Source organism: Artibeus jamaicensis, unplaced genomic scaffold (genome assembly GCF_021234435.1).
Source record: "Artibeus jamaicensis isolate MK-2021 breed Jamaican fruit bat unplaced genomic scaffold, CSHL_Jam_final contig_402, whole genome shotgun sequence".
NCBI lineage: Eukaryota > Metazoa > Chordata > Mammalia > Chiroptera > Phyllostomidae > Artibeus > Artibeus jamaicensis.
In genome coordinates this window covers 9,764,448-9,778,185 of record NW_026521818.1, presented here as the reverse complement: position 1 = coordinate 9,778,185, position 13,738 = coordinate 9,764,448, and the positions used below count along the sequence as shown (strand labels likewise).

General features: G+C 43.5%; 1 protein-coding gene across 4 annotated transcripts in view; it reads left to right on the top strand.

Annotated features, from left to right (window-relative positions):
- Positions 1–13,738, top strand: part of SEMA6A (semaphorin 6A) — a 125,012-nt gene that overhangs the window by 25,039 nt on the left and 86,235 nt on the right. The window contains exon 1 of one of the 4 annotated variants that reach the window (XM_053665274.1): positions 12,337–12,438. The exons of the other annotated variants lie outside the window; for them this stretch is intronic. The gene's annotated coding sequence lies outside the window, so the exon portion shown is untranslated. Of the gene's footprint in view, positions 1–12,336; positions 12,439–13,738 lie in introns of those variants that run through there. 4 annotated transcript variants of the gene reach the window in all.

Genomic DNA, 13,738 nt, shown 5'->3' with positions numbered 1-13,738 from the left:
TTGCCTGTACAATAACACACAGTTTCTGTCCTCCATGGCAAAACTTGAAACTTTCCTCCATTCACCTCAAAGCAAGTTTTCTGCTCCAGCGTAACAAGAAGTGTGATGCGCACTGAACACACACACTGCTCCTTGAGAACCACTGTGAGCTGACTTGGACATGGCAGCTAAATGGACAAGGTCGGGTGTGGGCCAGTCCTCCCTGGAAGCAAGTATTAAGGCCCATAAATCAAATCTCAAGTGAGGAAAAGAAAGGAAAAAGAAACCTGTCATGGAGAGTGAAGGCATTATAACTGGCCCTTGCTGTTCTGCAGTGCCCCAGCTGCGTCGATACCCACAGAGCACTGAAACCAATTCGGGACACGTCAACCCCAAGCTAGACAGTGAAGTTCCAGGGCTGCCGCACACCCCTGTCTGCAGGTGTGAATGTAAGTGACAGGGTACATGGTCTTACACAATAACCACAGTAGCCATGGAGCCAGAGTCTCCCCGAACAAAGGCATGTCTGGGGATAAGGGTCAGCACTTTTGGAGACAGTATTAATTTGCAGCCCCTAAAAGCACTTTAGCCACTCTCAAAGAGTAACTTACATATCGCAAGGCACTGGTATAATATACCTTAATTAATAGTGCTGATCATGTTCCCTCCTTATTTGTAGAATGCTTTACATTTCACGGGTGTTGACTCAAGGGATCATTGGGCTTCTTTTATTAAGAACCAGATGTAAAGCAGTTTACATCATTGGATTTTCTCCTGATTTAGATCCAAAGACATTATTAGCTAGCCTTAATGCTTACTGCTTAGTAATACTGTTGTGAATTAAAAGCTTCTGTTGCAGAAGCTTCCTTAAGAGATATGATAGATTTTTTTCTTAATCAGTACATTACTTAAGCGATATTAATAAAATAGTTAAGTAATGAGAAAACATGAGAAATATTTTTATTTTTTCAAATTATATTTTATTAATTATGCTATTGCAGTCATCCTGATTTTTACCCCTTTGCCCTCTCTGCCCAGCACCCCCCACTCCCTCAGCAATCCCCACACCACCGTCCTTCTCCATGGGTCATGTGTATAAGTCGTTTGGCTACTCCATCTCCTATACTGTACTTTATATCCCCATGGCTATTCTGTAACTAACTACCTATTTGTACTTAATCCCCTCACCTCCTCACCCATTCCTCCACACTCCCCTCCCTTCTGGCAACCATCACAATGCTCTCCATATCCATGATTCTGTCTCTGTTCTTGTTTTTTAGATTCAATTGTTGATACCTATGTATTTTTTTTGCCATTTTATTGTTCATAGTTTTGATCTTCTTCACATTTCATATAATAATGATTTGGTGATTATGAACTCCTTTAGTTTTTTCTCGTCTGGGAAGCTATTTACCTGCCCTTTGATTCTAAAGCATATCTTTGATGGGTAGAACAATCTTGGCTGTAGGTCCCTGCTGTTCATGACTTTAAATATTTCTTGCCAATCCCTTCCAGCCTGCAAAGTTTCTTTTGAGAAATCAGATGAAAGTCTTACAGGAACTTCCCTGTAGGTAACTAACTATACTTAGAGTATAGTTACTCTGAGCAAGTTACTCCTTGCCCCCCTGCTTATACTAGCCTTATGTTTTTGCTTCTTTTTTCTTGTCGTTCTGATTGGTTGTTTTTTGCTTGTGTTCCAAATCATTGATTTAATTCTTGGCTTCATCCTCTCTACTGTTGTTTCCTATAAATTGTTCTTTATTTCAATTAGTGTATCCTTCATTTCTGACTGGAAGTTGTTGAGATCTCCACTAAGTTCCTTGGGCATCCTTATAACCAGTGTTTTGAGCTCTGCATCTCATAGACTGCTTATCTCCATATTGTTAGCCCTTTTTCTAGAGTTTTGATCTGTTCTTTCATTTGGACCATGTTTCTTTGTCTCCTCGTATTGTCAGCCTCCCTGTGTTTGTTTCTTTGTATTAGGTAGAGTTTCTTGGACTCTGTGTCTTGGTAGCATGGCCTAATTTTGTAAGTGTCCTGCGGGGTCCAGTGGCACAGCCTCCACTATCACTGAAGCTGGGTACTCAGTGTGAGCCCTTCCTGTGGGCTGAGTGCACCCTCCTCTTGTAGTTGAGACTTGGTTGCTGTTGGCAGATCAATGGGAGGGATTTACCCAGGCCACTCACTGCAAGGATGTGATCACTAACCTCCAACTTCTGCTCTCTCTGGATGATCAGCCGTGCAGGGGCAGGGTGGTGGTGTTCTGACATGGTCTGTAGGTGTCCATTGGGTGCACTGGTCCTGGGGTTTCCCAGGTTGTGTAGGCCAAGTTCAGCCCCCCACCTGTGTTTTGCCCAGGGCCACCCTGCCTGAGCTGTAAAGCAATCTGAGATGGCTGCTACTTGGGCTGGGCTTGGAGATCCCCAGGTGAAGCCAAGCTGTGAATCTACGTTGGATGCTGCAAGTACCAGGCTTGGGACTCACTGAGGCCAGGTATTGCTTGTTTGGTAGGATTTAGGAAGTTGTGAAGCATGAGCCAAGACCAGCCATTCATATGGAAGAACAGCTTGGGTGGGTCCATGAGTTGGCTAGGGCAGAGTTTCTGGGGATCTCCAAGGCAGGTCAAACAGAGCGAGCCAGGATGATAGAGTCTGGGATATGGCACCAGCTTGCCAGCTCTGTGGTGGGGAGGGTTTAGAAAAGGGAGAATGGCATCTGCTTGCCTTGATGCCAGACACTTCAGTTTCTCCCTGTGTACCACTGGTACCTTTCATGCTGCTACCCTGGTGCTGGAGCTCAGAGGGAGTAAGTTTGAGTAGGTGAGCCTGTGTGTGGGTTTTTTAAGAGGAACTGCTTGGGTCTCCAGTAGCTTCTTCCGCCCATTCAATCTTCACTTGTTTTTGCAGCAAGAAGTTGTAGGGACTTACCTTCCTTTCACTGGAACCCTGGGCTGGGGGCACTGGTGTGGGGCTGGGACTCCTCGCTTCCTAGAAACCCCTCCTGTATTTTTATCCACCATCCACAGGTGACGGACCTGCCTGTTCTGTGTCTGCGCCCACCGCACCAGTCTGGGTGATGGTGATGTTTCTCTAATTCCGTAGTTGTCAGACTTCCAGTCAACTCGATTTCTGGTGGTTCTGAGTGATGGCTGTTCTATGTTTCAGTTGTGATTTTGTTGTGGTTGTGCAAAGAGGCTAACTGTGCCTGCCTATGCTGCCATCTTGCCTGGAAGTCAATAAATACTTTGAAAACAAAGCCCTTTTCACCTTAACTGTATATAAAACCACTAACTTATGACAACACACCCACTCTACATTTGCAGACATTTTAGGAGTTAATTTCATATGTTTAAATAATGAAAAGTAAACAAATATAAATGTAGTATAGATATATTTGGAAGGTCTACCCATACACACCTTGGCCTGGAATCCAATTAGGGTAGTCTGGAAGAAAAGGATCAAAGGAAATATTTCCCTAAAGTTGAAAAAGTGGTTTTCCAGTGCTACGTCTCTTCAGGAGACTAGGTACACATGCCCAGGAAGCACCTACCATTTCTTTAAGAAACTAGAATACAAGAGATAGATTTTTTTCCTAAGGCCAGTAGATTTTTAAAAATCCTTTTGAAGTTTTCCTAGAATAGAAGGAAAAACTGATGCAAAGGCAAAGAGCAAACAGGATGACGAAATGGAAATCAGGCAACAAGCCTAAGGAAAAAAACAGGTTTGGAACCAAAAATAAATTGAATATATAGCACCTCTCCATTACGTTCCCTTTTTTTCTTTTTGTTTTTCATGAGAATCTGTATTTATGGAAAAGTCAGTTGATTGCTTATCAGGCTGAAGCTTGTGTTTGCTCAGACTTGCGATAATGAGTAATAAAAAGAGTTGGGAATGGCTAAAGTGCGAGGAGATGGCATCAGGGAAAATGGGTGGGCTCGGGATAGTGTTCAGGCTCCGAGTTTTGGAAGCTCTAAATTCCCTCCTGTGCTGTTATGTTAATTGGAGGGGGACTTAGATGAGGATCTGTGTAATGAGTGTGGGGGCTTTCCCGGGATCTGGAAGGTTGGCTGGCTCCAGGGGAGAGCTCCCGTAATTACCTAATCATAGCCTTATCCCAGTTGACAAGTGACCTAAAGCCTTGCTCCTAGAAGTGGGGCTGTCAGACCACCGACCTGAGAGCTTACTAGAAATGCAGATGCCCAAGCCCCATGCCAGAGCAACCAACAGAGAATCTGCATTTTAGCAAGGTGATGAGTGACTGGTGTACACATGGACATGAACTACAAGGACCGACCCAGCATGTGGGGTGCAAAATATGGGTTGTCTTAGAAAAGGGGGAAATAAACTATTTTTAGAAAGCTAGCTAACTACACTGTAGAGATGTGATGAGGTTTGTTGGCGGTTTATCTTTAAAAGTGTACAGCAATCAAGATAGTTTTCGGGAGTGAACTTGAACCCTGACATGCTTGTAACCTGTGATGGCACAGAAACCCAGTATTTGCCTAACAGCCCTGAGGCCACATGGGCAAATGGAACCAAGATCTGGGTGATGAGAAAAGCGATGCTAATCTCAGTGGCCTTTGGGATTATGGCTATTGTCAGCTTTCAAAACCAAGACTCCACCCTTTGTTCTAGCATATACGGACTGAAATGATTTGCCACCATTTCATTAAAGCTTCCTGCTTTCAAAATGCGTTAGAGTCCTTCAAAAACAATCATCATCACAGCCTCATGAGATAGCTCAGTGCTGTGTTCCCAATTCTAATAGGCGAGTGAGGATTCCTGCCTTGACCCCCATAGGTTTGACGGGCAGCAGAACTGGACGGGGCCATGAAGATGGCGGGATAGAGAGATGGCCCTGTTCAGGGTAGACTGCCACCACACCTGCATGGTATCCCCAAGCCTAGGACAGAGAGAGGCCAGATGGGTCCTTGTCTCTGCTTTCCTACTCTGGCCTGCCGTTTTCCAGAACAACCAAGTCTGTGAGTAAACCTCGTACACAGTTCTCCTGTAAGAGTGGAAGGTGGGGCTGCAGATAAACCCTGCCACTTCACCTCTTCATGCCAAAGTCTGGAAGCAGTAAATACCAGCCTAGAGAAACATTGACTAGAAGTGGTGATATCACAGTAATTACAAATGTTTTTGTCCTTGTGACATTTTGATACAATGATCTCAGTCCTCTTTGGCAGACAGAATCCAATCTGAGAGTCAGGGGAGGCCTCTCCTAAGAAGTACACAAAGAAACTGCCAACTGGGTTGTGCCTGACCCCAGGCAGGGAAAGAGGACTGGGAGGCAATTTCTCAGTAATCCCAGAAACTGACTCTGGTAAGGAAGGGCCACCCATTGTGACAGCAGTTGGAAGAAGTACCTCCAATAGCAATAAACCAGAAGTGTAAATACGTTGCCGAAACAGAGACTAGTCTATTCCCAGAACTCATGTTATTTCTTGGCAGCATTAGGGAGCAAAGATAATTTTTTTTTCCTATTGCTATCAATGTTCATTTAAACTTCATGAGAGATGCAGCAGAAAACATGGACTGCCGTATAATCAAAGACCTGCCAAGTGTATGTTAAGAGCTGCCCAACAGATTAAGGAATTTAATGAAGAATTAAAGAAGAAGAGAGCGCCTATGAAGTCTGCTACAGGAGTGAAAAGGGCTAGTTTGGGCATAAATTGAACCATACGGGGACCTGATCTCGAACATGGAGGCCTGATCCCATTATTGAAGTACATGCTCGTCTTACCATATTGTCCCGTTTACTTTTCTTTTTCTCCTTCCAGCACAAGCTCATATCAGCATGTGGGGAGTGGTATTTCTGCTCCCTGATCTTGGTTAAGCAGCCCTAAAAGGTCAGGAAACTAGTCAGATTATAAACCCTAGGAGAAGATCTAATAAGTTATCACAGGCTGATTAGTCCGGGTCACTCTGAATTAAAAAATGATATCCTTGGCCTTATCTAAAGTCTAGCCGTTAATGATAAACGTTCTATGTTAGTGGGTATTTCGACATAGCCTGTTATGTTTCCATTGAGAATTATGCAGGAAGAAAATGTGTTTTCAGTAGGAACTAGACCGAGAGAAAAGCAAAACACTGAGACATAGGTGCAATTTCAGAGACCACCTCAGAGAAAGTAAGAGTAGAGGGGTTTCGGGTGATGGCGAGCCCCCCCGAACCGGTCCTCTGTCCACGTGCTGCTGTGTAGGCGGGGGCAAGAGGGGCTGGTTCAACTGGACTCTGGGGTCCTGGGAGTTTTCAGAAAATATTATCTAAAATTTAGGTAGTTATGAAAGAGAAGGACACTACCACTATGAATTAAAGGAATCCAATGACAGTCGTAACAGAACAAGTTTTTTTTTCTGAGCCATATTAATGAAAAATAAAGGGACACTGGGGTCATTTTAAAAGACTATCAATGGCATCTATCATTGGCAAACACCTCATATGGGGTTAATTTCCAAAACATATAAAGAACTTATACAACTTAACACTAGGAAGACAAACGATCCAATTAAAAATGGGCAAAGGACCCCAAGTGGATATACAGAGGGCCAATAAACATGGAAGAAATGCTCAACATCACTAATCATCAGAGACATGCACATTAAAACCACAATGAGACACCACCTCATACCTGCCAGAATGACCGTCATCAATAAATCAACAAACAGCAAGTGCTGGTGAGGGTGTGTAGAAAAGAGAACCCCAGTGCACTGTTGGTGGGAATGCAGACTGGTGCAGCCACAGCGGAAAGCAGTATGGACATACCTCAAAACATTAAAAATGGAACTTTCTTATGATCCAGCGATTCCACTTCTGGGAATTTATCCAAAGAAACCTGAAACACTAATTCAAAAGAATATAAGCTCCCCTGTGTTCATTTCAGCATTACTTACAATAGCCATGGTCTAGAAACAGCCCAAGTCCCTACCAGTAAATCAGTGGATAAAAAAACCAATGGTACATTTATCCAGTGGAATATACTACATGGCTATAAAAAAGAAGGAAATCTTACCCTTTGAAACAGCATGGGTATACCTGGAAAGTATTACGCCAAATAAAAGAAGCCAGTCAGAGAAAGACAAATACCATATGATCTTACTCATATGTGGAATCTAATGAACAAAATAAATGGACAAATAAAATAAAACCAGAGGCCTGGACACACGGAACAGACCGACAGATCTCAGAGGGGAGGGAGTAGGGGACTGGAAGAGATTAGCCAAAGAACATACAGGCATGTATGCAAAGTCCATGCACACAGGCAACGATGTGGTGAAGGCAGGGGTGGGAGCAGCAGCTTGTGGAGGAGGGAGAATGGGGGACATCTGTAATTGTGTCAACAACAAAAGTAAACGAATAATATCTGTATGTAACGAGGTTGGGGAGGGGTCTCTTGAGAAGAAAGAAAATACACCAGAGCAATGAAGAGGAAAGGGCAGATGCTGAGTGTCCTTTAGAAGACACTTTATTTCCCAAAGAAGTATCCAGATCTCTAACTTATAAATACACCAGAATACTGGTCAGTTATAGTAGCAGCTACCACGGATGGTTCCTAGACCTTTACATGATTTGGTTAGCAAATAACAACTGTACAGGATATGAGAAATGGTGATCCCAAACTCCCTATGCAAAGTCTTAAAAATCCCACATTGATTCCTGCATCTCCAAGGAAGAGGGAATTAAAGGAGACTCTTAATGTTGAATGGCTCTCCAGGCTACCCTCCCAGCAGCTGGGACTGAACCCTCAGAAAACTTGGAGAAGAAAAGGAAGGGACAACCACTGGTGCATTTACCAAGACGTGATGTGCTTTTCTGCAGATGAGAGTTCTTAACTGGATAAATAAAGCATCTTAAAGAACTTACGATTTTCTTCTGCCCTAGATACCCATTCATGTGTAAGATGCTACCAAGTTCACTTAGCTACTAATTAGCATTTGAACTTGTAATGACAATAACATGAGCTTGGTACTGACAGGGTGAACTTGTGTGGGTGGCCTCAGCACCAGGCCATGCACAGCAACTAACCTTTTATTTAATCAGGTTAGTCTGGGGTTGTTGCTGTTGAAGAATATTACTTTGAAATGTCCTTGCATGCTAGTTCATTTAAAAATAAATAATAATAATTTTGGTGACTCTACCTTCCCCCGTGCCTCCTACACAATAGGCATAATTGGACTTCTGAGAACAGACAGAACAAGTTTATATTAAAGACCTGTGGAAGTTAATTTGAATTCTGATTTTGAATACTTAAACTGCACAGACACAGTGATCATCACTAATTAGCACTTTGTGTAGCCAGGCCAGCATGTGATTCAGCTGTTTTTGTGTTCGCCCTCCACCCCCACCCCCATCAACGATCCGTATGAATGTTATCAAGCATCTGCAGCCTGAGAGAGACGTGATCCAGAACTGCCTCCTTTATTTTGCCCCAATTAGTATCAAGTGGGGCAGAACAGTTCTCCCCTATAAGTCATTTACATTGTCATGAACATAATCATTAATATTATCATGATTGTGAGTTTTACTGACTTGGGATGGATGGCCAGCTTTGCTATCAGTTCAGTGATGCTGATGGGAAATATTATTTGCACAAGGCTTTTTCCTGCCTGCACTCAGCTGTGCAGAAATAACACTGTCATCCAAGTGCCAGAAGATGCTGATGTGAAGAAGTTGTTGGCTGGTATTGTGGCCGGTGTGATGAGAATAAACTGCCAAGGCAAATACAAGTGAAAATAGACAGTTTGGGCCAAGTTTCTCTCTCTTGCTTGCTCTTGAAATTAGTTATATGAAACATGCACACACCCTTCAGTCTCCATGAAATACAAGGGATGCCTGAGTGTAAGCAAAGAGGGAATCTGGGGGCAAAACTTCAGCTGGGTGCCCCGCCCCCTCATCCTGCCACAGCACAGTTCTGGTAGTGAGAGAGTAAAGTGGCACGTGGGAATGACGGGGGAGTTTATTTCTTCTCCACTTCAGAGTGTGACAAGGGGCCTGCCCCTCCCAGTAGAAGTGACTTGAACAGAAGCTACAGCCTAAAATCGGGATCATTGTAAGCACCTGCAGCAGGAATTCACCCAGGGACAGAGACCTCCACTATGGTGGGGACTGCACGCGGGCAGAGGCAGGAAACGGCCTCCAAGTTAGAGTTCAGAATGACGACAGGGTCTACTGTTACCGTAACAATTTTTGTACTCACCTACTTTTAAAGTAGTATTTGGAGTGACTGCGAATCAAAAACGTGGCAACGGATACTTTTCTCTATTTAAAAAATACATGTGTATATCTCTTAGTGTCACAATAACCACGATGCCCTGAAAACAGTATCTGAATACTATCTCGTACCTGAAGAAAACATCAGACTAAGTGCATAAAAAAGATTGATCTTTTACCTGACCAAAAAGTTACAGTGTAAGAAAATGAGTTTTATAAAAATACAGTTTATCACAACAAATGAATTAGGATGAAATGAACTTGTGATAGAAAGACATAACAGAACAATGAGACCAGAAAAATCTCCAGAACCCTCACCACCCTAAATACTAACCTGACAAAGCAGTCCCATGCATTTCGTATCTAGTGCTAGCTTAAGATACACTGGAACGAATAACTGATGTGACTGTTGACCTAAATAATTAAAATTTCATATGAAAATCAAGAGGTTAAGAAATTCTAGGACCAAAGGACAATGTCAACTAAAATGCAAAGTACACAGACTTCAGAGACCTGTAAATCATTTCATCTGAGCATGAAAATGGCATTAACAATTCTAATGAAAAAAATCAAGATTGAAGGAAATCCATCAGTTACTTTTATGTTTATGTGTGATTTGAGGGGATTTAATCAGGCACAAAGTAAAGAAGGGCCACACACATCAGCATCAGAGGAATTATTAAGATGTCACCATGTGACAATACTGGGAGCCATAGTAGGGCTCCTTCCATACTATGGCTCCCAGAGTATAACCCACGAGTGCGGATGGCGGCTCTGCACACCCAGCACAGCTGTGGCCACAAGCCGATCCTTACAAGCCGATCCTTACAAGCAATGACTGTCCGTGATCTGTTTTGTTCTCAGATTGCAGAACAGAGAGGATCCTTTTTGTAGCATGTCGGACTATGTGCATGCTCAAGAGTCTACAGATTTTTAACAGTCTTAGAATTAGGAACATGTGACTTGTGTTTCAGGAGAGGCACCAAACACTACAAAAGCGACCCAGCGTCACCTCCAGCTTTAAGAAGCAGGAGCACCCCATAAGCTTGCCAGGATCATCACGGCTAAAACCCCACTGTAGAAAGTTGTCTTGTGCTGAAGGAGAAATGCTGTCTGCTCTCATATCCAGCGGTGGGGTTATCAGTTTCTGGTGGTACAGACGGGTAAGGTGTAGATGTACAAATTGCACTCTTTACACAGTCACGCACTGCCTAACAATGGGGATGTGTTTGCGAAATGTGTCGTTAGGTGATTTCATCCTTGTACAAACATCATAAAGTGTCCTTACACAAGCCTAGGTGGTATATCCCAGCATTTTTCAACCCTTTTCATTTCATGGCGCATATAAACTAATTAGTAAAATTTGCAGCACAACAAAAAATATGGTTTTTGACAATCTGACAAAAAATAAGATATAATTTTGATTCATTTACACTGGATGGCTATTGTTGTGTTGGCTTTTGTCATCTTTTTCTTTTTAAAGATTTTATTTATTAATTTTTAGACAGAGGGGAAGGGTGGGAGAAAGAGAGGGAGAGAAACATGAATGTGTGGTTGCTTCTCATGTGCCCCCTACTGGGGACCTGGCCTGCAACCCAGGCATGTGCCCTGACTGGGAATTGAACTGTTGACCCTTCAGTTCACAGGCCAGGACTCAATCCACTGAGCCACACCAGCCAGGGCAGCTTTTGTCATCTTTTTATTTGACAGTCTAAGGGAAAAGGGGTCAATGCCCCTGACTAAATAGTCAGGTATTGCATGTTTTAAAAATTCTTGAGGCGCCCCAGTTTGCCACTCAACACACCAATTGAAAATGATGAAAACGTCATTATGTGGCTTCTGACTATATAATGAAGAAAAATTTGCTTGACTGCAGAACACATAATTGAAAGCATTACTTTCTTAGTACTAATGAATGACTTCCATAAAATACTGACAACTCCAAGATTAATATAAGTACATGAAAAGCAAGCTATTAAATAGTATATTCTAACATATATAATAGGTTAAATAATATAACAGACAAAAACGTCACAGACTGTCATTGAAATCGAAACCCCATCAAACAACACTGGCTGAGATTGTCTCCGAGCAGAACTATCCTGAGAACTCGTGGACACAAAGGGCCCGGGCGCGGTTCTTTACCCCGCACTCTGGGGGGCTCCGCATGGGCGAGGCTGGCAGCTCAGGGGAGTAAAGGGCACTGCATCTCGGCCATCCAAATTAATTACTTCGGGACATGTACCTGTCATCAGGGGGAAAATCAAAATACCCAGCTGAAACCAGTTTGGCTCAGTTGGGTGGGTGTCTTCTGCAGAGCAAAAGGTCGCCAGTTCGATTCCCGCTCAGGGCATTCATTATATGCCTGGGTTTCAGGTTCAGTCTCACGTCGGGGCTCCTACGATTCATGTTTCTCTCCTTCTCTTTCTCCCTCCCTTCCCCTCTCTCTAAAAATAAAGACATTTAAAAAACATTAAAACACCCAGCAGTAAGTCCTTTTGGGAAGATACCGTGTTTTTAAAGAACAAATACCTGTCAATAACATGGGGGGGGGACGCAAACCATTGAGCACAAGGAGAAGGATAAGAAGGGTAATGTTTGTGTGTGGAGACCACAGACTGTCATTCCCACAGAGCATCTGGCCTAAGTTTTTAAGAGCAGATAAAGCAAACATTTTACTCGTGTGACCTGCCTGCATTTATTCCTCATGTGCTTACTCATAGACCTTTGTGGTTATTTTTTATATCCCCTCCGTAACTTCTGTTTTTTATTTTTGGTTTTGATTTTTTTTCAAAACCTTAAAATTCCCGAGAAGGTGAAAATGCCACTACTGCTCCTACTAACAGTAACAGTCACAGCAGCCAACATTTACTTAGTGCTTGCTACACGTTCCCCAATCTGTGTGGCCACCCCAAGGGCACGTGTTGCTGTTGTCCCCACTGTACAGTTAAGTCAGTGGGGACTCGGAACAGTGAAGGGTTTTCTGCTCCGTCATGAAACTGGAAAACCAGAGTGCTGGGGTTCCAGCCCAGACTGCACTGACCACCACGATCTGACCTCCACTGGCCCCAGACGCTGCTTCACACGCAGAGCGGTAGGGAGCGCCAGGACCTCCTCCTTCGCACAGGGGCGTTAAGAACTCGTTTATTTGTGAAGTATCTGTGTTTTTGGACAAGTCACTTAGCCTCTCCAGAAGGACAGGCTGCTATTCTGTAGGCTGAAGTATCTTAGATGTTCTTCTAGCTCTGTGAGTCTGGTGTCTATTACTGCTTTTTTAAGAAATGTTAGTTTATTATGAATAAATGTTGCAGTTTCCTATCAATAGATCTCTGAGTGAGCGTGTGTGTGTGTGTGTGTGTGTGTGTGTGTGTGTGTGTGTGTGAGAGAGAGAGAGAGAGAGAGATTCTTGCCAAAAGATTTTCTTCAAAAACACAGGAGTCAAAATACTTACCTTCTAACTGCTGTTGGAGCTGCTTCTGGTGAGGCAGGTGTTCCAAACACTGGGCTGCTCTTATTATGGACTTTTTTTTTAAGGACTGCCTGTTCTTTTTTTCCCCCTCACAAATGCTAATACATTGTCCATCTTGCCTTTCCTAATAGCCCATGAGTCTTAAACTTGAAGCCAGAAACGTACTGCCTTTGTAAAGCACAAAAGAACACCAGTTTTGTGGGCTGTTTTTTTTTAATCACACGAGGTCTGAATAAAAAAGCTCCTCGGCCATTCAGAGGCGGCTTGCATTGTGCAGCTGTTCCTTGACCGCTGAGAACCTCTCGAAGCTGACAATGCAGTACCTGAAGGAGACCCTGCACACGGAGCTTATTCAGGAGTTGCCGGACCTGGGAATCTTGCCAGTGTCCTCTGAAAGATCGGGGGCCTTTTTCTTGGTCAAACCCTGATAAGCATATTGCAGTTTGTGGTTGTTTTGCTGTTTCCCTGCCAGCGCTTGTCTCACGATTACATTGCAGTGATTTCTCCCCAGCCTGCTGGCACGTAGGGACTTTCTCTTTTCCTGTGTGGGTCCCACCTCCGCAATCTGTGCAGTGAGACTTTGACTGGTCGCAGCCCACTCCGAGTTAGCAATGTGTCACTGTGGACTGAGTTCCCAGGGCTGGGGCTCCCCAGGACAATGTCTCTTTCTTCACCAAGCTGATGGTAAATATCTGGTCAGCCTCATCTATTTAAAACCAGCCAAGCAGGAATCCTAGTGCAGGGGAGAAGGTCCTTTTGTTGGTTTGTAAGTAAACAATGGACTCTCCGCTCTTTCTAACTAAAATTAGATTCCAATCACTCATAAAATGATACCACAGAACTAATCTAATTGCAACAGGGGGTGGAGGGAGATGAAGGCAGTTTCCCTGGTGCTGGCTTCTGCTCCACCGTCCTGCTTAAAGTGTGTTTTCTAACTGCTAACTGAACTTTTTAAAGAAAGATTGTATTTGTTTGTTTTTAGAGAGAGGGGAGGGAGGGAGAAAGAGAGGGAGAGAAACATCAATTTGAGAAACATCAATCAGTTGACTCATGAGCTCCAACCGGGACCAAACCCACA